The sequence below is a fragment of the Dasypus novemcinctus genome, chromosome 17 (assembly GCF_030445035.2).
Source record: "Dasypus novemcinctus isolate mDasNov1 chromosome 17, mDasNov1.1.hap2, whole genome shotgun sequence".
NCBI classification, from domain to species: Eukaryota; Metazoa; Chordata; class Mammalia; order Cingulata; family Dasypodidae; genus Dasypus; species Dasypus novemcinctus.
This window is the reverse complement of record NC_080689.1, coordinates 78,969,008-78,995,415: the sequence shown is the minus strand read 5'-3', so window position 1 is coordinate 78,995,415 and position 26,408 is coordinate 78,969,008. Positions and strand designations below refer to the sequence as shown.

At 43.6% G+C, this 26,408-nt stretch overlaps 1 pseudogene; it reads left to right on the top strand.

Moving 5' to 3' along the window:
- The first annotated feature begins 9,962 nt into the window (after positions 1–9,962).
- LOC101446157 (mitochondrial import inner membrane translocase subunit Tim23-like) lies at positions 9,963–18,731 on the top strand (annotated as a pseudogene).
- The last annotated feature ends 7,677 nt before the right edge of the window (positions 18,732–26,408 follow it).

Here is a 26,408-nt window from a genome sequence, read left to right as displayed (position 1 = left end):
GAGTGCCGTGCCACGCAGCGGTGTCCCCCGCATAGGGGAGCCCCACGCACAAGGAATGCACCCCGTAAGGAGAGCCGCCCAGAGCGAAAGAAAGTGCAGCCTGCCCAGGAATGGCGCCGCCCATACTTCCCGTATGACGACAATAGAAGCGGACAAAGAAACAAGACGCAACAAACAGACACAGAGAACAGACAACCGGGGGAGGGGGGAAATTAAATAAATAAATAAATCTTTGGGGGGGGGAGAGGAAGAGGAGGCCCAGCGGGGAAGCTGGAACCCGGCAGAGAACGCCCGCCATCTTGCTTCAGCAGTGGCAGCTGACTTTGGTGAGGAAGTACCTCTTGTGATACCTTGAGTTGGACTTTCCATGGCCTTGGGACTGTGAGCTTTTACCCCAAATATATACTCTTTATAAAAGCCAACAGATTTCTGGTGCTTTGCATGGGCACCTCTTTGGTGGCCTAATACAGAGATCTATGACCTACAGAGCCCTCACGAACATAAAGTTAGGCTGTCCTAGGCATTTGGAAGAATATAAAAATAAATCTATTTATTTTCTGGGCCCCAAAGTAGCTTATGATCTTGTCGAATATGATAGGTCAGAATTATGTCAGACAAGGAGAATATATGACCCCTTCTCCTCCAAGACACATTTAGAGTAGGAGAAGCTTAGCGGCTATCCCATCACATAAACTGAGCATGGAGGTCAAATGTGATTCCCTCAGCCATGTAGGAAAAAAACAACAACTTGGGGCATGGAGAGATGGAACAAGATTGGCAGAATATTGCAGGTAGGTGCTGGACATGAAGATGCATTTTCCTAGTCTTTTTGCTTTTAGTGTATTTGTTTTTTCTTTTCTTTTTTTTTTTTTTTTTTGCTTTCAGTGTATTTGAAAATGTCCTTAATAAGCAACAAGATAAAAATTTAGAAAATACAGAGCCATATTAACGTTTTTAAGTCCTTGGTTAATCTCACCACTCAGCAGCAAACACTGGTGATGCTGGAACTTTCCTCTTGGCTGTTTCTGTTTGGATCTGCAAACCCTGAGCTCCCTCCAGCATCGTTCACAAGCGTCATGAACCACTGTTAAGAAAACACAGCTTTCTGCTACTCACCTGGGCAGCCACACCTCACGCTCACCTGGGGGAGAAGCAACTTGCTTGCAAATTGGCATCTGCTACCTGGAGTCTGGTCTGTGACCTGCAGGTTTGGGACTTGGGACTTCTGTCTGAAACGAGTGTTTTTGCCCCCACTTGGCGTCTTAGCACTTGGGCAGGCCCTTTCCCGCATGCACACAGTCTGTCCTTGAACTTGTTTAGTGGCTGTCTCTGGAGTGCGCAGCAGACCCCACACCCACAAAGAGAAGGGTGACGGTGCCAGGCAGCCTGTGCGTGGAGGCAGCTGCCGTCCTGAACAGACTTCCCACGTCTGGAGAGGCTCTGTCCCCTCTTTTCTTTTTCTTTTTTTTTTTAAGATTTACTTTTTATTTATTTCTCTCCCCTTCCCCACCCCCCAGTTGTCTGCTCTCTGTGTCCATTCGCTGTGTGCTCTTCTGTGTCCGCTTGCATTCTTGTCAGCAGCACTGGGAATCTGTGTCTCTTTTTGTTGCATCTCCATGTGTGCAGCCCCACTCCAGAGCAGGCTGCACTTTCTTTCGCGCTGGGCAGCTCTCCATATGGGGTGCGCTCCTTGTGCGTGGGGCTCCCTTACACAGGGGACACCCTTGCATGGCACGGCGCTCCTTGCGTGCATCAGCACTGCGCATGGGCCAGCTCCACACGGGTCAAGGAGGCCCGGGGTTTGAACCCTGGACCTCCCATGTGGTAGGTGGATGCTCTATCTGTTGAGCCAAATCTGCTTCCCTGTCCCCTCTTTTCAGGTTATTAGGCAACAAAAAAAGACTGAGGGAAGTGGGCGTCACTCAGTGGTCCCAGGTTCAATCCCTAGTACCTCCTAAAAAAAAAAGTCTGAAATTTTGTTTAATTTACCTGGACTTATGTGGCAAACTTTTAACTGGTATCATAACCCTACTTTTTTCACTCTCCACACACTGGAAGCATGTTCGTGTGCCATTAAGGATACTTTCTACCACCAGTTTTTAGCGCGTGTACAATTTTGTGAGGCCCACGGGTTGCTCATTCAAGGTTTCCATTCTTCAGCGTTCTAAACAATGCTGCAGTGACTAGTCTTGACGGAGACCCCTGGGTCACAGCTGGCTGGTGGCATGAAGTGTGACTGGGGGTTGTTCTTTTTTCTTACATGGTTCTGTAAATTTGAAGCTTTCTATAATGACTGTGAGTTACTTGAATAATTGAAAACCATTTGAAAGCCTTTTTTTTAAAGCAGCCGCACCCAGCAGGAAGCCCTCGTTCCCGTTTGCAAACGCTCCGGCCCTCGCTGACCCCCCGGCAGCTGCCCCCCGTCGCCCCCGTCTCAGAAGATCCGCGTGGGTCGGTGGCTCTCCCAGGCGCACGGCTGTGGCCCCTCCAGCTCGAGCAGCCGGTGCCATGGGGAGCTGGGGAGCCGGGCCGGCTGGGGAAGGGAGGCCTCGCAGAGCCGGGCAGGGAGGAGGGAGCCGAGCGCTTGCAGGAGCCCAGCTGGCACCGCCATCTGTGCCTTTGGCCTGGCAATCCCCCGCAGGCCCGGATTAGTTTTAGAATTTATAAAGCCAGTCTGGGTCAGCCGAGGCTGCCCGTGAGAATCATTCAGGAAGTGTCTGAAAACCAGCCGATGGGCTCGGGCCCCACCCCGCACCTAATTCAAGCGGGATCTTTGGAGGCCTGTGGCAGGTGCTTCCGCAAGTCTGGAGAAGCACTGAGTCCAGCCGCCGACTTTCAGAGACGGAGAGACTGAGGCTTGGAGGCCAAGCGCCTCTCGTGGAGTCACATGGCGCCTGCAAGAATCGCACGCAGACCTCAGCGGGTTAGGAGAGCTCAAAGCCTCACAGTGCTGCCGCCCGTGCTTAGAGGGCTGGGTGGGCCACAAAGCATTTTCTCAGCTGTCATCTCCATGAGTTCCAGAACATGGGCTGAAGAGGGCAGGTAGGTATCATTATGCCTGCTTTGCAAACCAGGAAATGAGGTCCAAAGGATGAAGTGAATTACAAGTCTGAGATGGGACCAGAACCAGAGCCCACTTCGATTCCAGGACACCTAGAGGCAGGGCTCCTTTCAAAGGCAGCTACTCAGGTGCCAGCGCGTTTGCGCCACTTGCTGCCGTGTGCCTTCCGGAGTCCCGCTCCTGAGCCCTGTGCTAGCACGTCCGGGCTGCGGGAGAGCACGTGCAGGACTTAGAAACTCCTGGGGGGATTAAAAAGGACACTGAAGGCTGAAGAGGATCTCAGGTTCCTCTGCTGTGATGACCTGAGGCCAACTAGCAAGAGAGTGTGTCTGTTTCAATTTTCATTTTAATTTTGAGCAAGGGAACTTCTAAGTTTGTGATGGCGGAGCAGGCGAAATCCTTCAAGGAATCAGAGGTGTGAGAAGACAATGTATCCATTAAGTTAGAACAGGGTGGTATTTAAGGTTTGTTTTGTTTTGATAAGATACATTTAATGAAGAACTATTAACATGCTTTGGAGAAAGTGATAAAAATATGAAAAGAAAAAAATAATTTAAAAAAATATTTCTAAGACCTTTTCAAAAACTTTACCCAAAAAGGCATTGTTTCTTCTTAAAATTGCTATTAGAGAGGTCATGAGATTACAAAACCATCATGCATCCATATAGGATTCCCCTGCCTGTCCCCCCACCACGACCACCTTGCACTGCTGGGGAACTCTTCACAAGGGATGAAAGAACGTTGTCAAAATATTACTGCTAACAGTCCCTATCTTACAGTTGTTGCATTTTTTCTCACAAGCCACCCTAGTATTGACAGCACGTATTAGTATTGTGTGTTTGCTGTGGTTCACGAGGGAACGTTCTCGTGTTTCTACGGTTCACCACATTCCTTCATCCACCTCAGGGGTCACCGTGTTGTACAGCCCCAGGCCTCGGGCAATCCACAGAGTGGCGGTTAATTTTTTTCTTTATTTTTAAAGGAGCTTTAGATTGCCTAAATGTTACTTTGAAAATATAGGGAAAAAGAAAAAAATATATAGGGGATACCCCACACCCTCTTCCTCCCACACTTTCCCCCATTAACAGCATCTTTCGTTAGTGTGGCACGTTTGTAACAATTGATGAACACACACTGAAGCACTGCTGTTACCCATGGTCTATAGTCTACGTTATGGTTTCACTGTGCACCCCACAATTTTATTGGTGTTGACAAAATGTATAATGGCTTGTATCCATTATATCCTTTTTTTTTTAAGATTTATTTTTATTTATTTCTCTCCCCTTCCCACCCCACCCCCACCCCCATTGTCTGCTCTCTGTATCCATTTGTTGTGTGTTCTTCTGTGTCCGCTTGCACCGTTGGTGGCACTGGGGAACTGTGTTTCTTTTTGTTGCATCCTCTTGCTGCGTCAGCTCTCAGTGTGTGTGGTGCCACTCCTGGGCGGGCTGTGCTTTTTTCACACGGGGCGGCTCTCCTTACGGGGCACACTCCTTGAGCATGGGGCGCCCCTGCGTGGCAGGGCACTCCTTGCGCGTGGCAGCTCTGCGCATGGGCCAGCTCCACACGGGTCAGGAGGCCCTGGGTATAGAACCATGGACCCTCCAGCCACATCTGCTTCCCTCCATTATATCTTGCAGAATAATTCCAGTGTTCCAAAATGCCCCATGTACACCTACTCTTCCCTCTCCTTCCCCTCAGAATATCTGTGACCACTGTCTTTATATCAACGTTATAAGTTCTTCCATTGTTTGAGTAATAATAAGTCTATTTGGGGCCATAGTTGCATTCTCCCTTGTGTTTGTTCATTCCTCAGTCTTGAAGATTTTGGGATGGTGATGCCAAATCTGCTTCCAAATGAGAGGGGGCTTAGATCCCATGGGGCAGATTGGTGGAACTGTCTTGCTTGCAGTTGTTGATACTCTGTTTTTTGGGATGGGCATTGTCCATCATCATCATTTTGTTAGTTGACCTGGGTGAATCCAATGAACTGGAGAGTAGGTGTTGGCCGCGACTCTGCTGAGACTCAGGGCTCAACTGGCACATGAACAGCCAGAAGATTTAAATCTCTGGGACATATATTTAATGAGTATAGTGCTATGGCAGTTTGATATTGTTTATGAATTCCAAAAATAGATATTAGATTATATTTGTAAACTGCTCTGTCCCTCTGGAAATATTAGATTATATTGGATTCAGAGGTTTCACTTGATTAAATAACAATTAAGGCTTTGATTGGGCCACATCAGTAGGACATTGAGTCCCCATCCCCTTGGTGTGGAAACAGAGCAAACCACACAGCACAGCAGGGAGTACAGGAGTTTTAATGCTGGAGCCCAGGAAGCAAGCACAAAGAGCAGAGAGAAGGCTTGATTAGATACAACCGAGGCCCCGGGAAGGGAGACAAGCCATTCACCTGAAGACTACAGCTGGCCTTGTGGAGAGAGCACAGCAGCTGAGCCCAGAAAGAAACAAGCCCCCAAAAGAGAGGAACCCAGGAAGCCTGACATCAGGCTGATGCCTTGCAGACATCAGCAGCCATCTTGTTCCAATATGTGGCAATAAAGTTTGGTGAGGGAACTTACACTTTATGGCCTGGTAACTGTAAGCTTCTACTGCAAAGGGTTTTTATACCCTTTATAAAAATCAGCTGATTTCTGGTATTTTGCATCAGCATGTCCTTTTGCTGACTAATACAGAATTTGGTACTGGAGAGTAGGGTTGTGCCTTTGCAATTACCAAAATGCTGGAACAGTTTTATAAATGGGTAAGGGGTATTTTTTTGGAGGAATGGTGAGATGGTTGGTAGAAAAGACCTACAGTGTTTTGAAGAGACTGTTGATAGTAATATGGACTCTAAAGAGACTTTTTATGATGCCTTAGAAGTAAATGATGAAACTATTATTGGAAACTGGAGGAAAGGCAATCTGTATTTTAAAGTTGCAGAGAACTTAGCAAGATTAACTTCTGGTGTTTTATGGAAGACAGAATTTGAAAATGGTGAACCTAGGCAATTAGCTGAAGAACTTTTTGATATAAACTCAGAGAATGCAGCTTGGCTTCTCCTTGCAGCTTATAGTAAAATGCTAGATGAGAGAGAAAAGATGAGGACCGAACTGTTGGGCACAAAGAAAACAGAAACTAATTTTGGAAATTCCAAGCCTCTGGAAATCAAGTCCCCAGGTGATAGTGCCCCATTTGAGGACTTAAATAAACTTGAAACTTGTAAATCAGTATTAAAAATGCAGTTATCTAGGAAAGTCTTGTGGAAAGTTTTATTATCTAATGGCTTAGACCCCTGCTTCTTGCAAGCTAAACCAACACATTTTTGAGAGCGCTGTATGAACAAAATCATTATCAGCTTGGAATAAAAGGGACATGGGAGCTAGAGTTGAAGGGGAAACGACTTCAACAGGAAAACCATGGAAGCTGAGATCTTCCATGGCAGGCCCTGGGTTTGGGTCCCGGGGCCTCCTGGTGAAAGGCAAGCTGGTCCATGCCACAGAAAGCTGGTGCAGCAAGATAATTCAACAAAGAGATAAGCAGGGGAGAGACAGTGAGAGACGCAGCAGACCAGGGAGATGAGGTGACTGGGACAGTTGAGTGCCTCTCTCCCACATCGGAGGTCCCAGGATCAGTTAACCGGTGCCTCCAAAAGAGAAACATGAGAAGACAAGCAAACACGGAAGAAGGCACAGTGAATGGACACAGCAGACAGCAAGTGCAAACAACAACAAGGGGGTGCAGAATAAATAAATAAATAAATTTTTAAAAAATAGACTTTTCCTCGGGTCAAGAGAGGAATCCCACCCATGTGCACAGAGAGAGTGAGTTTGCCCTGGCAGTTGAAGAGGGTGGATGTTTCTGCCTGATGTTCGCGGAAAGTTTTGCTGCCCCAGGGTACAGAGAGGGTGGAGTACATTCCCCAAGGATTAGGACAGTTAAGGTCAGCACCCCACAGGTCTGAGAGGGGTGGACCTGTCCCCCAAGAATTAGAAAAGGCCAGGTGGCCAACTTCTTGCTCAGAGAAGGTTGGGCCTGTATGCCAAATGTTAAGGAGGATTTTGTCTTCACTTCATACTAGGGGATTAAGACTCCAATCCAAAGATTAGGTCAGTGGTGGCAATCACCCCAATGAACTTGAAGTGTGAGGTCCAGAGCTTGGTTGCCACCCAGATGCTTGATGAGGGTGGAACCAAGAAATGGCCATTAGGCAAGCCTGTGGAAAGGGTGGGGCCCCACGTGGCCCCAAGGAGAAGAAATCATTGTATTATGAATGACTCTCAGACTTTGACATCTGAAGAAGTATGTCCCGCAGGTTTACTGAACTGTGGGGGACCCATGACTCAAATTTCTCCTTATGATAATGAAATTGTTTATCCTTCATCTGTCCGTTTGTGTATTGGAAGCAGATAAATACTTTTGTAGGTTTCAGAGGGCTACAACAGATGGGACTTTGCCCAAGACAAACTGTATTTCTTTAAACTGAATATGATATGATTTTGTACTTAGTATTGTCACTGAAAAACGGGTTTTTTAAGAATATTGTAATGTCTTTGGAATTCAGAAGGTGGAGTGTGGCAGTTTGATATTGTTTATGAATTCCAAAAATAGATATTAGATTATGTTTGTAAACTGGTCTGTCCCTCCAGGCATGGGCATATTAGATTATATTGGATTCAGAGCTTTCACTTTTACTTGATTAAATAATGATTAAGGCTTTGATTGGGTCATGTCAGTAGGACACTGAGTCCCTATCCCCTTGGAGGGTGGGGACTCACAGAGCAAACCACACAGAAGAGCAGGGAGTATAGGAGTTTTAATGCTGGAGCCCAGGAAGCAAGCACGAAGAGCAGGGAGAAGGCTTGATTAGACACAGCAGAGGCCCTGGAAGAGAGACGAGCCGTTCACCTGAAAGACTACAGCTGGCCTTGTGGAGAAAGCAGAGCAGCTGAGCCCAGAAAGAAACAAGCCCCAGAAAGAGAGGAGCCCAGGGAGCCTGAACCCTTGCAGACGTCGGCAGCCATCTTAATCCAGCTCATGGCAATAGACTTGGGTGAGGGGAGTAAATTAAGCTGTATGGCCTGGTAAATGTAAGCTTCTACTCCAAATAAATACCTTTACAAAAACCAACTGATTTCTGGTATTTTGCATCAACACTACTTTTGCTGACTAATAGAAGTGCTAATTATAGGTTCAAATAAATGGGGCAGAAGAACCATGTGTTGGGAAAATTTAAAATTTTCAGATGTATCTGAATACATTGGGGAGATAGTATTCCAAGGTAAGGCTCACATACGGGGTACCAGTTGGTTGGGGTTGTCTGCCCTAACTGGAGTGTCTAGATGTCTCTAGAGCCCTCAGGAGCCCCCTGCTTGGGGCACTGTTTACTGTGCCAGTCAGTGAGCTCCTGCTGAGACATGCATAAGCATAACCTCCGGCATGACCTCCCAACTCACTTTGAAATCTCTTAGCTATGAAAACTCATTTGTATTTAATATGTCTCCCTTTTGATGTAGGTCTTTTCCCAAATGCATCAGTGGTTGGCTCTTGGTAATAATCCTCCAGGGGTCATGTCCCACTGTAAGGAAAGGTAGTGAATATATATATCTATGCTGAGTTTGACTTAGAGAGAGGCCACATCTGAATAACAAAGTGGCTTTCAGGAGGTAACTCCTGGGCAATATATATTACTAGGCTAAGTTTGAATTTCACAAGATCAAGGTTCATAAAGTCCTGGCATATTGGTCTGTCCTCCACTAGGCACTGCCCATGTGCTCTAGAGATTCTTGCCACTCTATGAGAGAATGTAGCAGGGCTCCCCAAGATGGGAATTCACTATTCCATCAGTTATTCTGTGAGTGCCCACTCACCAAGATGATACCCCATGATGAAATGAGCACATTTATATTCCATAGAGGCAATCCCCTGGTGCACCCCTCCCCATGCAATCTCCCACCAGTGAGAGCCCACACCAGTGATCCTCCACTGCCACTGTTGCAAGGATGGTATTTAATTTTAAAAAGGAATTACAATATGCTTCCCATGTACAAGGGAGTACTGAGGTTTGATCCTCAGTACTCCTTAAAAAAAAAAAGGGGATTATTAGTTTGGCGCAAAAGGAATTGCGGTTTCGGACTGTGAATTTTAAATCATTATAACTAGGCTAAAACACCTCTTTATTAATCAAAATAGGAACCATTACAATCAACGCATTTTTGCCAATGAGAAATAAGTTTGTTTATTCTTGTAGCATAAAAATTCGTGCTTCAGAATTTGACGAACTCTTGGAAAGCATTTTCCGCATCCTGCTGGTTGTGGAAGCGTTTTCCCTGCAAAAAGTTGCGGAGATGCTTGGAGAAGTGGTAGTCGGTTGGTATGAAGTAGGTGAACGTGGCAGATGAGGCAAAACTTCGTAGCCCAAATCATTCAACTTTTGAAGCGTTGGTTGCGTGACGTGTGGTCGAGTGTTGTCATCGAGAAGAATTGGGCCCTTTCTGTTGACCAATGCCGGCGGCAGGCACTGCAGTTTTTGGTGCAGCTCGTTGATTTGCTGAGCATGCTTCTCAGATGCAATGGTTTTGCTGGGATTCAGAAAGCTGTAGTGGATCAGACCTGCAGCAGACCACCAAACAGTGACCATGACCTTTTGGTGCAAATTTGACTTTGGGAAGTGCTTTGGAGCTTCTGCTCAGTCCATCCACTGAGCTGATCATCATATAAAATCCACTTTTCATTGCACCTCATAATCCGATCAAGAAATGGCTCATTGTTACGTAGAATAAGAGAAGATGACACTGTAAAATGATGATTTTTAAAAATTTTCGGTCAGCTCATAAGGCACCCACTTAGTGAGTTTTTTCACCCTTCCAATTTGCTTCAAATGCGGAACGACTGTAGAATGGTCGACATCGAGTTCTTCGGCAACGTCTTGTGTAGCTGTAAGAGGATCAGCTTTGATGGCTGCTCTCAGTTGGTCGTTGTCAACTCCGATGCCAGGCCACTACGCTCCTCACCTTCGAGGCTCTCGTCGCCTTTGACAATCTTGACCCACCACTGCCCTGTACGTTCCTTGGCAGTTCCTCGCCAAATGCTTTGTTGATGTTGCGAGTCGTCTCCGCTGCTTTACGACCCATTTTGAACTCAAATAAGAAAATTGCTCAAATTTGCTTTCTGTCTAATATCAATTCCATAATCTAAAACAAATATAAAATAAACAGCAAGTAATGTCATGAGCCAAAAACATAAAGCAAGAAATGCACATTAAAATTATGTATAACGTAACTACATTTATTTACTAATGTATGCCAATATCAAACGGCAAATTTCAACAATGCAAAACTGCAATTACTTTTGCACTAACCTAATACAACAATGAAAAACAAAAGGAAATGGAGAGAACAACCCAAGGGCCCGTTAGCAAATGAATGAATAAACAAAATGTGGTATATACCTACAATGGAATATTACTCAGTCTTAGAAACAAATAAAATCCCGATACATGCCTCTACACGGATGAAACTTACTTGTATTGAGTGGAATAAGTGAAGACACAAGGGACAGATGTAGTGTGATTCTATGCATATGACATAGCTAGGATATGCAAATGCACAGAGACAGAAAGTGGAGTACAGGTTTCCAGGGGTGGGGGAGGGATCCAGGTGGAAATTCTGAGATGCCATTTGAGCTCCAGAGTTTCCATGGATTAGTCTGAGGCTAGACATCAGCTGAATCGGTACCTTTGCTTAGGCTTTCCTATCTACTTCCATGAATTCCTTACAGGTTTTTCCTGATTGTACCACCTCAATACATCACTTTGATAAGATCCCCCATCATAGGTTTTGCTTTAAGGGACTCAAACCTAACGCAACATACTTTAGAAGTTACTATTTTACACAACTCTCCCCATTTTTGTTTATTATATACAATTCTCTCCATTTTTGTTTATCTGCAACTTTATTTCCTCCTTGTTCTTGAAAGAGAGTTTTGTAGGGAAAAAATTTTAGGTTAGCATTTATTTTCTTCTTAGCACTTTAAAGAAATTATTTCAAGTAAGTACATGAAAATATTCTCAACACATTAGTCATCAGGGAAATGCAAATGAAAACCACAATGAGATACCACTTAACACCCACTAGGATGGCTATAATAAATATAGACAGGGAAGCGGACTTGGCCCAGTGGATAGGGCATCCGCCTACCACATGGGAGGTCCATGGTTCAAACCCCAGGCCTCCTTGACCCGTGTGGAGCTGGCCCATGCGCAGTGCTGATGCATGCAAGAAGTGCCGTATCACACAGGGGCGTCCCCTGTGTAGGGGAGCCCCACGTGCAAGGAGTGTGCCCTGTGGGAAGAGCCACCCAGCACAAAAGAAAGTGCAGCCTGCCCAAGAATGGCGCCACATATGTGGAGAGCAGACACAACAAGATGACTCAACAAAAAGAAACACAGATGAATGGACACAGAGAGCAGACAACTGGGGGGGGGGGGGGAAGGGGAGAGAAATAAATAAAAAATAAATAAATCTTTAAAAAAAAGATAGACAATAATAAGTGCTGACAAGGATGTGGAGTAATTGGAACCCTCTACATTGTTGGTAGGAATGTAAAATGGGAAACCCACTATGGAAAACAGACTGGCAGTTTCTCAAAAATTACCATATGATCCAGTAATTCCACTTCTAGTACATACCCAAGAGAAATAAAAACACATGTCCACACAAAAATGTGTAGGCAACTGTTGATACCAGCATTCATCATAATAGCCAAAAAAATAGAAAAAAGCTCAAATGCCCATCAACTGATAAATGACTAAACAAAATGTAGTATATCCACAACGGAATATCTTTGGCAATAAAAATAAATGAAGTTACTATGACACAGATGAACTTTGACATTATACTAAGAGAAGCTAGTCACAGAAAACCACATATTGTATGATTTCATTTATATGAAATACTTATAATAGGCAAATCGATACAAAGAAAATAGATTAGTGTTGACCTAGGACCTGGGTTTGGGGTAAAGGGCAGGATGGTGAGTTCCAGATAATGGGTATGGGGTTCATTTTAGGGGAATGAAAATGTTCTAATATTGGATTTGGTGACAGTTGCACAACCTTGTGAATATACTAAAAGCATGAATTCTACATTTTAAAGGGGGGAATCATATGATATGTGAATTATATCTCAATGAAGTTTTTTTTTTAAAGATTTATTTATTTCTCCCCCCACCCATTGTCTTCTCTCCGTGTCCATTCACTGTGTGTTCTTCTGTGTCTGCTTGTATTCTCATTAGGCAGCTCTGGGAACCAATCCTAGGACCTTCCAGAGTGAGAGAGAGGTGATGATTCTCTTGCGCCACCTCAGTTCCCTGGTCTGCTGCATCTCTTATGTCTCTCCTCTGTGTCTCTTTTTTATTGTTGTTGTTGTGTCATCGTGCTGTACCAGCTCTCTGCGTGGGCCAGCACTCCTGTGCGGGGCAGCACTCCTGCGCGGGGCAGCACCCCATGTGAGCCAGCACTCAGCGTGGGCCAGCTCACTACATGGGCCAGCTTGCCTTCACCAGGAGGCCCTGGGTATTGAACCTTGGACCTCCTTTTGAATTTATCTTGTTTTCTGCAGCTATGGGTTCTGGCCTATTCTCAGTACTAGAAAATTCACAGCCTTCATCTCTTTAAAGGCTACCTCTCTCCCATTCTCTCTATTCTTTTCTTCTGGAATTCTGGTAGGCATATGCTAAACCCTCTTTTCTTGTCACTCCATTTTCACATTTTCCATCTCCTTGTCTCCACTTTTCCATTCTGGATAATTTCTTTCTTCATCTTTATATAACTTACTGTTTACCCCTTCCATTGAGTTTTGTTGAAACTTAATTTTTAGATGATTGTGGATTCACATGCAGTGAAATTTAACATCCCAATGGCAACATCTTATAAAACCACAGTGTCTGCTTAACGGGCGTGGGTTTTCATGTGGGTGATGGAAATGTTTTGGAACTAGCCTGAGGTGATGGTCAAACAATATTGTGAATGTACTAAATACCACTAAATTGTTAACTTTAAAATGATTAATTTACGTTATTTGCATTGACTTCAATAAAAATTGTTTTAATTAGAAAAAGAACCAAACAACCAGGATATTGGCATTGATACAGTCAAGATACAATTATGGGGAAGTGGATGTGGCTCAACCACTTGGGTGCCCACCTACCCCATGGGAGGCCCTGGGTTCTGGTCTCAGTGTCTCCTAAAAGAAGACAAGCAGATCCCACCTCCTGCCACAACAGAACTAGATGCCCCTGCAACAGAGCCTAACACCACTGAAACAGAGCTAGACTCTGCCCCACCACAACAAGCAGAGGCCACGAGCCAGCGGATGCCACAGCCCACAGACAGCATATGTGTCTCAGGCCATTGGGCACTCGCCTCTAACGTGGGAGGTCCTGGGTTCGGTTCCAGTGCCTCCTGGAGAAGGTGAGCAAACAATGATCAGACGGACAAGAGAACCATCTGGGGAAAGGGGGGAATAAATAAAGAAAAATAAAGTAAATTTTAAATAAATAAATAAATCTTAAAAAGATACAATAATGGAAGCCCTTTTATACCTATGGCCACTTTTCTTTCACCTTCACTCCCTCTATAACTCCTTGTAACCACTAATCTGTCCTCCATTTCTATAATTTCATCATTTAAAAGCTGGTATATAAATTTAGTCTTATGACATGTATTCTTTTTGGATTGACTTTTTAAAAAAATTTTCAGCATAATTCTCTAGAGATTCATCCCCTCCATCCCTAATATTCTGAGAGTTAAAAAAAAAATCTTTAAAAGGGGTTGAATTTTGTCAAATGCTTTTTCTTCATCAATTGATATGACCTTGTGATTTTTCTTCTTCATTCTGTTAATGTGGCTGTTTACAGTGATTGATTTTCTAATATTGAACCAGCCTTGCATTCCTGGAAGAAACCCCACTTGGTCACGGTGTAGGACTTTTATATATTGCTGGGTTCTATTTGCTAATTTTTGTTCAGAATTTTTAAGACCCAATTCATGAGGGAGATCAATCTGTCCATTGAGATTTTATTTCAGCAATTATATTTTCATTTCTAAAATTCTACTTAATCTGTTGTAAGATCTGTCTTATTATTTGAAAGTCTTTTGTTGCTTTCTCACTTTTGTGTTTCTATCTTTGTTTCTTTCGTAATTTTGGATTATGAGCTCTTATTTGGTTTATCTTAATTGGGGGGGAAATCCTAAGGGCTTATATTGGGATTGCTTTTCTCCAAATGGAGTTTGCATTTCCTTATGCTGTGAGCCACTCACCTGGAGGCCACTTTACCCCCCTTTGTTCCCTACCCCACTTATTCCAGCTCTTTTGCTGCTTGCCAAAACCTCAAAATCCTGACTATAGGGCTCCTCTCAGCATTCACTGTTCAGGCTACTTGACACACAAGACTCTGCCCCTTGATGATTTCCCTCTATTTCTTACAAACCCAGCAAAACAATACAGACCATAGTTTGGGCGGGATGTAGGTATTCTTTGTTTTCTTTTGTTTTTGACTATTTGGGAGGTCCCCTAAGAATATCTAGTACATCACAGAGCTGGCAGCAGAATGAAATTCCATTTCACATCCATCAGAATGGCAAAAAAGGACAGCAAGGGAAGGACTGTTAAATAAAAAGGAGCCAGGACTTGATGATTTTGAAAATTCTTAGTCTCTCTAGAGGCAAATGATAAAGTTAAGAACTGACTTTGGAGCACTGTCAGAAAAATGGTCTGGAGACAAAGGAAGGGTGTGACTACACAAACCTTTGTTAAGACCTTGGAAAGATCAAAGAATTAGAAGATTATTCAATCATATGAAGGGCCCTTTCAAGAGATTAAGAGTCTTCTTCTCAGATCTTTTGCAACCAAAAATTAGGGCTTCAAGGTAGAGAAGGGCTAGCTTTCAAGAGATCTGTGGGAATGACTTTTGTCTAATGGAGTGAACCCCGATGAGTTTCATGGAAGACCCACAAAGTTTCTGAGAAAACTATAAACAGAAATGGCCAAGCTAGGACTGAAAGGGACAGAGACAGTACAGAAGGATAGAACACTGTCGGACTTGTAAAATTTTACTGGCAGGAAGCAGGCTGAAAAAACTACTAAGGTGCAAACATGTGCTACCTTTCATGATCAAGGAAGATGGTTCAGAAGCAGAACTAAGAGTGCAGAGGATACAGCCAAAAACCACGGAGACTTATTCCCGGTTCTCAAAACCTAATGAAGAAACTAACATTTAACCAGCTGACTTTCAGAATTTCCGGGGACCAGCAACTATTTTGCACATCATTTTACCCTTCTTGAACAAAAATTACCCCATGTCTGTCCCTCCCTCATATATTGGGTGGGGTATCTTATTACTTTACTTTCACAAATCTGCAGAGAGGAACCATATTCAAGAGCTGGAAATACTCCTGAAGTGCCTCACTCATACCTGATTTAGATGATGAAATTCTGGATTTTGAACTGATACTGATGAGACTTTTGGGGACCTTGAGAAGGGGTGAATGCATTTTGCGTGTGAGAGGGACCTGAATCTTAGGCAGCCCCAGGGTCCCCACGTCCATTTATCCACATCTTGGGTAATACCTACCCCTGGACCTAGTGACTCTTCCTGAAACCAAGAACATTTAAGCAGGGAGCTCCAGACCAGGTCAGCTGGGTTGGAGGTGGGTCCTGTGGCTCAGAATATGGCCCTGGAGCATCAGGTTCCCTGAGAAGGGCCAATGGCAGAGCAGACCACGGCATCTCCAGAGGGTTCTTGAGACCCTGCTCTGCCCCCGTTCTCCTCCAACCTCTCACCTCCTCCCAGAACCCGTTTGCTCATTCTGTAAGAGCGCTGCTCCGTCTGACCTTAACCTGCAGGCTTCATTCTACCTCCCAGAAATCCTTGCACTCGGAGGCAGGCTTGGCCTCCTTGGGAGGAGCAGGGTAAGAAAACAGCCTGATTGCTCAGGGACCCAGCTCTCCTTGGAGCCCAGGGTCCTCATCCCCTGGGGTGGGATTGGGGAGAGCTAATACACTAGCCCCTCTGCAACACTGCCCGTCGTTTGTCGTCGTTCTCCTGGCCATACCTGCTGCTGTTGTGCATCAGCCTCTTTCTAACAGGAAGGCTGGAGGCATCTCGGGGCTGTGCTGGGAGCCAGGATGATTGACAGCTGGGGCTCCTAGTGGAGATCATTAAGGGAAGCTGGGGTGAGGGGGGTCTAGGAGAGCCCTCTCTCCCCCGCCAGCCCCAGCCCCAGGCAGGAGGCTGGGAGGGGACAGGAGGAGGGGGTCAGAGCCCCCTAGGCTGGATGTCCTCTGCATCCTGCCAGCTTGAGCCCCAGCTGTGCCCACCACTGAGGCTCTGCTCTGCTCCTGGAGGCCCAGCAGAGCAGCCAGCCTGGAATATTCATGCGTGCCCAGGCCTCCCGCCCCGGGCCTGCGGGCTCTTCAGACCTCCTGGCGCGTGCCCTTCCCTGCCTTCGGTTCCACAGACACCGCAGGCTGCTCTGTGTACTCCCAGCTCTTCCTCTCTGCCCTTCCCCAATTTCTCAGGCTTGCAATATACTGGGCCTGGTTGTCATCATCTTGAGTTACAAACTTCAACTCCGTAGAGCCGGTTAAAATATACAGTGTCAAAAACCAGCTGTATATATTGCCATGTCTATTTAACATGGGCTACTGGAAAGACTCCTCCTTTTCTCTTTATACCTTTTTATGTTGTTCCAGTCCTTTTTACATCTCTTTAATTACTTTCAAAATCAGCAAAAACAGTAGATATTTCCACCTCGGAGGGGAGGCAAAGCTCATTCTTTCCTCCCCTGCTTGTGAGGAGTAAGAACTCGCACCGGATTGGCTGTGTTCGAATCCCTACCTTTTCCAGCTTGGGTGACCCTGGACAAGTTGCCCGCATATGAAGGAATGAGAAGAACCTTCCCTTTCTCAGAAGGTGGTTGTGTGGATTAAATGAATGAATATGTTTAAGGAGCTTACTGATACACAGTAAGCCCTAAATAGGTATTCATTAAATAAAAACGTATAATTCAGCTCAGCCACGCATGAATGGCTCCTAGCCCAGCCCTAGCTCCCATCTCTCCCTCCTGCTTCCCCAGGGTCCAAATGGCAAAATCTGTCTTGGTTCTGGTTCCTGCTCCAAGCCCAGAACTCTGCTCAACCCCAAAGCCCTTTGGCAGGTCCTGGGGGCCTTTAGCCACCCTGGAGACCACGAGGGCCTGTGACAGGCCACTCACACCCAGCCGCTCTCCCGTCGGGCTTTGCAAGGTCCCCATATCTCTCGCTGTCCCTCCTGGGCACCTCGGGGCCCTGTGACCACCCTGCTCAAACGCTGACTGTGACCGCCTGGTCCTCCAACTGCACCAGGCCAGTGCCTTAGCCCACCCTGCCGTGGGCCCCTCACCACGGAGCGTGGGGCTAGGACCAAGTCCCAGCCTCGCCCCAGCCGCCCTGCCTCCTGGGTGCAAAAGCTGCTCCTCTTTGCCTGTGAAGTTTCGGTCCCCTAACTCCTCCTTCCCTCCCTCCCTCCTTCTCTCTCTTTCTTTCTCTCTCTCTCTCTGCCCCCCTGCCCCCAGCCTGAGATGGGCCTTGTTCTTGCCCAGTGGCTCACAACAGTGCTTTGGCTGGCTGCCAGTGAAGGTTACTTGCATGTGGATTTGGCTGGCGTCCCCTTAACTGGTAGGAACCCTCTGTCTCCTTATTTAAATGTGGATCCGGGAAACTGATAGAGCATCCACCTACCATATAGGAGGTCTAGGGTTCGAACCCAGGGCCTCCTGGTCCCGGAGGGGAGCTGGCCCATGTGCAGTGCTGCCATGTGCAAGGAGTGCCATGCCACGCAGGGGTGTCCCCCTTGCAGGGGAACCCCACGCGCAAGGAGTGCGCCCTGCAAGGAGAGCCGCCCCACATGAAAAAGGTGCAGCCCGCCCAGGAGTGGCACGGCACACATGGAGAGCTGATGTAGCAAGATGATGCAACAAAAAGAGACTCAGATTCCTGGCACTGCCAAGAATGCAAGTGGACACAGAAGAACACACAGCAAGTGGACATAAGAGAGCAGACAATGGTGTGGGGGGAGTGGGAAGGGGAGAGAAATAAATAAAATATCTTTTTTAAAATATTAGATAAATAAATAAATAAATGTGGATCCTCACTAGTTCATAAAGGACACAGATAAGTTTATTTTACCCAGTGGTGCTAATAAAACCTGGGACAAACTTGAACTAGCCTTCTTCACCATTGGAGGGTGTTGCATGACAGCAGGTGCATTTGGGCAGTGAATGGTCTATGACCTGGATTGAAGGAAACCCAAACCATGGCCAGGTTGAAATTAAGAAACATACAGCTTTTGAATATGGTGACCACGCAAGGGGCACTTTGGGCTAAAATTCTGGGTTCTCCAACTTTGCTCTATAGTGCGTTTGGTGTCATCGTCAAGAAGACCCAAGGTGCAGAAGATGACCTCAACATAGCAGTGGCTGGCGCCAGGACAGGCACGTTGTATAATGTGGAGGAGGTCTTCAGGGGTAGCATGAGGTGGTCTAGCAGGACTAACACTCGCCAGCCTCTACACACTATATAATAACCAGGAGCACATAAAAGGCTCCGTGCTCCAGCAGTCACTCTGAAGAGATTGCAGAGTCACGAGTGGAGGACACTTCAGGGGTCATTCAAATCAATTCATAAGTCAGTTGTTAGTCCAGACTATTCTCTCTTCTATCCTAGGATGTTCTGATTGGCTGTGATGAAGATCGTTGATGGTTTACCAGGACTGGCACCCCTTCCGTCCATTCGGAGCTACAATCCTTTGGTGACTCACGGAGTGATACGTTTCCTGTCTCGTTGGGAGAAGATCCTGCACGTGTTCATTCCTCTACCCCCTGAACTGGAGAACCACTTACTACCAGCATGTTCATTCCTCTTCCTCCTGAACTGGAGAACCACTTGCTACCAGAATTCAGGCCATGCTTGTTGTCAACACTCACAGAGTTTGTCATTTAATGATCCTAAATTGTAATGTTGTACTATATTTCCAATAAAGTATACAATTAGAACAAACAGAAAAGAAAAGGAAAAAGGAAGAGACCTGAGGTACATCATCAAGTGTACCAACATATGCATAATTGGAATCTGAAAAGGAAGTGGAAAAAGAAAATGAAAGAAAATATGTTTAAAGAAATAATGGCAAAAAAACTTCTTGAATTTGATAAAAGACACAAATTCACACATTCAAGAAGTTCAGTTAAGTTCACAAAGGATAAACACAAGGAGATTCACACTGAGACATACTATTATCAAATTGTCAAAAGCCAAGGACAAAGAGAGAATCCTGAAAGCAGCAAGAGAGAAGTGATCACGTAAGCCAGGAGGGAGTGATAGGACATAGTTAAAGTTCTGAAAAAAATGTCAACCAAGAAGTCTATGTCTATCATTCAAGAACCAAATAAAAATTAAGATATTTTCAAATAAGGAAAAGCTGAGAGAGTTCATTATCAGTAGACCTGCCCTACAAAAAATGTTTAAGGGGGTTCTTCAAGCTGAAAAGAAAGGGTACTAGACAGTAAGTTGAAGCCATACAAAGAAAAAAAGAACTTCAGTAAAAGAAGCAACGTAAGTAAAAATAAAAGCCATTATTGTATTTTCAGTTTGTAACTGCTCTTTTTATTTCCTATATGATTTAAAAGGCAAATACAGGGGAGCAGATATAGCTCAATGGTTGAGTGTCTGCTTCTCATGTACAAGGTCCTGGGTTCAATCTCTGGTACCTCCTAAATATATATATAAAAAGACAAATACATAAAACAGCATTTATAAATCCATGTTAATGGACACAGAACATGTAAAGATTGCTTTGTGACAATGACAGACCTTTAGAGGAGCAGACTTTTTGTATACTATTGAAGCTAAGTTTGTATAAATTCAAACTAGATTGTTATAACTATAGGATGTTTGTTGTAATTCCTTTGATAACCAGGTACAGAAATTTTCCAGATACAGAAAATATATGCAAAGTATATACAAAAGGAAATAAGAGAGATACAAAAATGGTACATTACAAAAAACCAATTAAGTGCAAAAGAAGACAGTAATGGAGGAAATGAGGAACAAAAAAAAAGGAAAAGGGAAGCGGATGTGGCTCAGGCAACTGCGCTCCAACCTACCACATGGAAGGTCCTAGGTTCAGTTTCCAGTGCCTCCTGGAGAAAATGAGCAAGACAGCGAACTGGCATGATGGGCAGGCATGGTGAGCTTACACACAACAAGATGCAACAAAGAGACACAAAGAAGAAAGACAATGAGAAACACAACAAACCAGGGAGCTGAGGTTGGTTCTAGTGATTGAGCACCTCTCTCCCACATGGGAGGTGCCAGCTTCAGTTCCTAGTGCCTCCTAAAGAGAAGGCAAGCAGACACAGAGAGCACATAACAAGTGGACACAGAGAGCAGACAGCAAGCACATTACTTTAAATGGTAATGGACTAATTTCTCCAGTCAAAACACAGAGATTGGCAGAATGGATATGAAAAAAATGATCTAACAATATGCATATGCAAATTACAAGAGACTCTTTAGATTCAAAGACACAAAAGTTTGAAAGCAAATGGATGGAAAAAGATATTCCATGCAAATAGTAACCAAAAGAGAGCCAGGTTAGTGATATTAATATCAGAAAGGAGAATAAAAAGGACTTCAAGTAAAAAATTGTTACAAGAGACAAAGAAGGACATTCTATGTTGATAAAAGGGTCAATTCACCAAGAAGATATAACAATTATAAACACATATGCACCAAATAACAAAGCCAAAAATACATGAAGCAAACATTGATAGAATTGAGAAGTAATAGACAGTTCTACAATAATAGTTATAGATGTCAATACCCCACTTTCAAAAATGAATAGAACATCTAGACTGAAGATCAATAAGGAAATAGAGGACTTGAACAGGACCTATTTTCATAAAAACTAAATATTTATAGAACACTCCAATCAACAACAGCAAAATATTCTCAAGTGCACATGGAACATTCTCCAGGATAGACCATATGTTAAGTCACAATATAAGTCAGAATGAATTTTAAAAGATTGAAACCATACAAAGTATCTATTCTGACCACAATGGAATGAAACAAGAAATCAAAAACAAAAAGAAAACTGGGAAAATCACAAATACATGGAAATTTGAAAACATACTTTTAAAGCAACCAACTGGTTAAAGAAGAAATTACAAAGTAATTGGGAAATACTTAGAATGAAAACAAATACACAACATACCAAAATGTATGGGATGCAGAAAAACAGTGCTCAGAGGGAAATTTATACCAGTAAATGACTACATTAAAAAAGAAGAGGGAAGTGGATTTGGCCCAGTGGTTAGGGTGTCCGTCTACCACATGGGAGGTCTGTCGTTCAAACCCCAGGCCTCCTTGACCCATGTGGAGCTGGCCCACATGCAGTGCTGATGCGCGCAAGGAGTGCTGTGCCACACAGGGGTATCCCCGCGTAGGGGAGTCCCACGTGCAGGGAGTGCGCCCCGTAAGGAGAGCTGCCCTGTGCAAAAGAAAGTTCAGCCTGCCCAGGAATGGTGCCACACACACACGGAGAGCTGACACAACAAGATGACGCAACAAAAGAAAACACAGATTCCCATGCTGTTGACAAGAACAGAAGCGGACAGAGAACACGCAGCAAATGGACACAGAGAACAGACAACTGGGGTGGGGGGGGGAGAAGGGGAGAGAAATAAATATATAAATAAATCTTTTTTAAAAAATTAAAAAATTAAAAAGAAGAAAGCTCTCAAATCACAAACTCAACTTAATACCTTAAGCAACTGGAAAAGAAAGAGCAATCTAAACCCCTAACTAGCAAAAGGAAGAAAATAAGAAGAAATAGAGTAGAGATCAACAAAATAGGGACTAGGAAAACAGAGAGAATCAAGAAAATAAAAAGTTAGATCTTTAAAAGATCAATAAAATTGACAAATCTTTAGCTAGAGTGACAGAAAAAAAGAGAGCAGTTGCAAATAAATAAAATCACTGTCCTTACAGAAATAAAAAGGATTATAAGAGTATACTATGAACAATTGTATGCTAAAAATTGGATATGCTACATGAAATGAACAAGTTCCTAGAAACACACAAATTTCCAAAACTGACTCAAATAAGAAATAGAAACTTCAACAGACCTATAACAAGTAAAGATATTGAATCAGTAACCAAAAAGATGCTAACTAAGGGAAGTCTAGGGCCAGATGGCTTCACTGATGAGTTCTACCAAATATATATTTTTTAATAGAAGAGGAAGGAGCACTTCTAACTCATTCTACAAAGCCAGTATTAGTCAGGCAAAGACACCACAAGAACAGAAAAGTACAGAGTAAAATATCTTATTAACATAGATGCAAAAATCCTCAACCAAATACTAGCAAACCAAATCCAACAAATGTTAAAAGGATTATACACCATGACCTAGCAGGATTTATCCCAGGAATATGAGGGTGGCTCAACATAATAAAATCAATTAATATAAAACAACGCATTAAAGAGAAAAAAAACCACATGATCATATCATTTGATTCAGAAAACACTTTTGACAAAATCAGGATTAAAAATAAACATTCAGGGAAGTGGTTTTGGCTCAACTGATAGAGCATCCGCCTACCGTATGGAGGGTCCAGGGTTCAGTACCCAGGGCCTCCTGACCCGTGTGGTGAACTGGCCCACGTACACTGCTGCCTTGTGCAAGGAATGCTGTGCCATGCAGGGGTGTCCCCCGCATAGGGGTGCTCTATGTGCAAGGAGTGCACCCCACAAGGAGAGCCACCCTGTGCAAAAAAAGTGTAGCCCACCTGGGAGTGGCACCACACACATGGAGAGCTGACCCTGCAAGATGATGCAACAAAAAAAGCGACAATTTCCCAGAGACACATGACAAGAATGCAAGCGGACACAGAAGAACACACAGTGAATGGACACAGAGAGCAGACAATTGAGGGGAAGGGGAGAGAAATAAATAAAATGAATATTTTTAAAAATAATAAAACAAACACTCAGAAAACAAGGAACAGAAGGGAATTCTTCAATATAATAAAGGGCATCCATGAAAAACTAACAGCTAACATCATAACTCAATGGTGAAAGACTGAAAGCTTTCCCCCTATTATCAGGAACAAGACAAGGATACTTACTTTCACCACTGCTGTTCAACATAGTAGTAGAATTTCCACCCAGAGATTTAGGCAAGAAAAAGCAATAAAAGTCATGTAAACTGGAAAGGAAGAATTAAAATGATCTCTATTTGCACATGACATGATCTTATATATAGAAAATCCCAAAGAAGCTACAAAAGAATGACCAGAGCTATTTTTTTAAATTTATCAAAGTTGTGGGGTACAAGAGCAGCCCACAAAAATTACTTGTGCTTCTATACACCAATAATTAGCAGTCCAAAAAGGAAATTAAGAAAACAATTCCATTTATAATAGCATGTAAAAGAATAAAATACCTAAGTATAAATTTATCCACGGAGGTGAAAAACATGTACACTGAAAACCACAAAACATTGCGGAAAGAAAGAAAGATCTAAATAAACGGAAAGACATCTGGTGTTCATGAATTGGAAACTGTGATGGTTAATCTCATGTGTCAACTTGGCTAAGTTATGATGCCCAGTTGTTTGGTTAAACAAGCACTGGCCTGATTGTGACTGTAAAGGTATTTCATGGATTTAAATCATTAGCCAGTTGATTGCATCTATGGCTTATATCTACAATCAACAAAGGAAACTGCCTTCCACAATGAGAGGAGTCTTCTCCTCCAATCAGTCAGAGGCCTTACAGGAGGAACTGGGGGCTTCAACAGCCAGAAAGAAGAATTTCTACTGCTAGTTCAGACAACAGCTTCTCCTGGGGAATTCGTTGCCGCCTTCACCGAGTTTCCAACGTGCAGTCTACCTTACAGAATCTGGATTTGCCAACTCCCACAGTCATGTGAGCCAGTTCTGTAATAAATCTATCAGAATTTACTCTCTCTCTATTTCCGTTTGGTTCTGTTTCTCTGAAGAACACTGACTAATGCAGAAACCTTAATACTGTTAAGATGGCAATACTACCCAAAGCACTCTACAGATTACGTGGAATCCCTATCAAAATTCCAATGGCCTTTTTGTTGTTGTTGTTGTTGCAGAAATGGAAAGCCAATCTTCAAATTCAAATGGAACTGCAAGGGGCCCTGAAGAGTCAAAAAATATTGAAAAAGAAAAACAAAATAGGAGAACTCACATTTCCTGATTTCAAACTTACTACAAAGCTACAGTAATCAAAATGGTACAGTTCTAACAAAAGGACAGACATACAGACCAATGGTATAAGTTTGGTAGTCTAGAAATAAACTCATTCATCTACGGCCAACTGAGTTTTTAAAAATATTATTTTTATTAGAGAAATTGAAAACTTACAAAACAATCATCTGCAACTGGAAAACAATCTTGGCCAAAAGAGGGAAATGAGGTTAAAGACAAAAGAATTTTTATGGCTAAGAGACTTCAAAATGAGTTGGGAGGTCATTTCAAAGGTTACGCTTATGCACATCTCAGCAGGAACTCATTGACTGCCAAAATATATTACCTCAAATAGCAGGGCTCCTGAAGGCTCTGGAGACATCCAGACACTACAGGCAGGGCAGACAGCTCAGGAGTTTGGCACCTGCCAGTGGGCCCTACTTGGGAATTCATGCTCCCCAGTGTGACAGAGTTGGCCTCAGTTGTGATTTCCCTACACAGGGCTCTTCTGCCCCTTCTACTTGAACCTATAGTTAGTACTAGGCTTGATAGGTGTATGTTTAAGAGGCTTAAACCTTTGGTCCATTCGTATGCCTGTTGGGCCCTGAATCTCAGCAGAGTTGTAACACCTACTCTCCAGTTCATTGGACTCACCCTGGACAACAAGGAGATGATGACTGACAACAACCATCTTAAGGAACAGAGAGTCTGCAACTGCAAAGAAGAAAGTCCCATCCATCTGCCCCATGAGATCTAAGACCCCTCTCACTTAGAGGTAGAGTGAGCATCACCATCCCAGAATCCTCGGGATTGGGGAATGGACTACAGTAGACTTATAGTTGTTCTACTGTAGACTGTAGACTTGTGACCCTGGCAATGGAAGAGCTTTTATCATGGATGTGGAGTCAGTGGGGGTTCTGAGCAGAGGGAGAGGGAAAAATAGGTGTAATTTGGGGACATTTTCAGGAGTTGGGAATTATCCTAGATGACATTGCAATGACAGATACAGGCCATTGTATATCTTGCAATAACTTGTGGGAGAGTGTAGACTACAATGTAATCTATTATCACCACTTAGTAGCAATGCTCCAAGATGTGTTTATCAATTGTGGCAAATGTAACACTAATGAAGGATGTTGTTGATTTGGGAAAATGTTAGGAGGGCTAGGGAGTGGGGCATATGGGAATCCCCTATATTTTGTGTGTAACATTTATGTAGTCTAAGTTTCTTTAAAAAAAAAAATAAACAAAGCAAACAAAATAAATGGGCTTGTGGCTGAAAAGGGTAGTCTGGAGATATAAATGTCAATTAAAAGAAAGCTAGAGAATAATCTAGGGACTGAATAACACAGTGAACAAGAGGAGGATGAGAATTGTGGTAGGTTCAAGAGTGTCCTTCTATGAACTAGAGGATGCACATCACTACTGCAGGGTGGTAGGAATGTGAAGCATGGGAAAATACACTGGTGTGACCTGTGGACTGTGGTTAACAGCAGTATTGTAATATTCATGCATCTATGCCAAAGATGTACCGTGTTGATAATGGGAGGGGGCACTATGGAAAAAGTGTGCTAAATGTACACCATGGACCATGGTTGGTGGTAATAGTCGGATGATATTATCTCATAATCGGTAACAAATATTCCACAATGGTGTGGTATGTTGGTGAAAGGGTATTGTATGGGAATTCTACACATGTGCATGATGGCTTTGTTAAGTTTACAACCTCTGTAATAAAAATATATTTTAAAAAAATAGGGTGGGTTGGGGGAAAATTCACCATATGTAAGATTTAGGGACAATACTTAGTAATATTTTGACAATACTCTTGCATAGTTTTTAACAAGTATTTCACAACAATGCGAGATGCTGGTGGAGGGGTGATATATGGGATCTATGTATGATGTTATGCCCGTTTATTTTGTAAGTTCACAACTATTGCTATACACTGTTCATGCATGTTCAAGTATGAATAATATACATTAATAAAAAACATATCTATAAAAATCTTGCCCATTTGTGGATT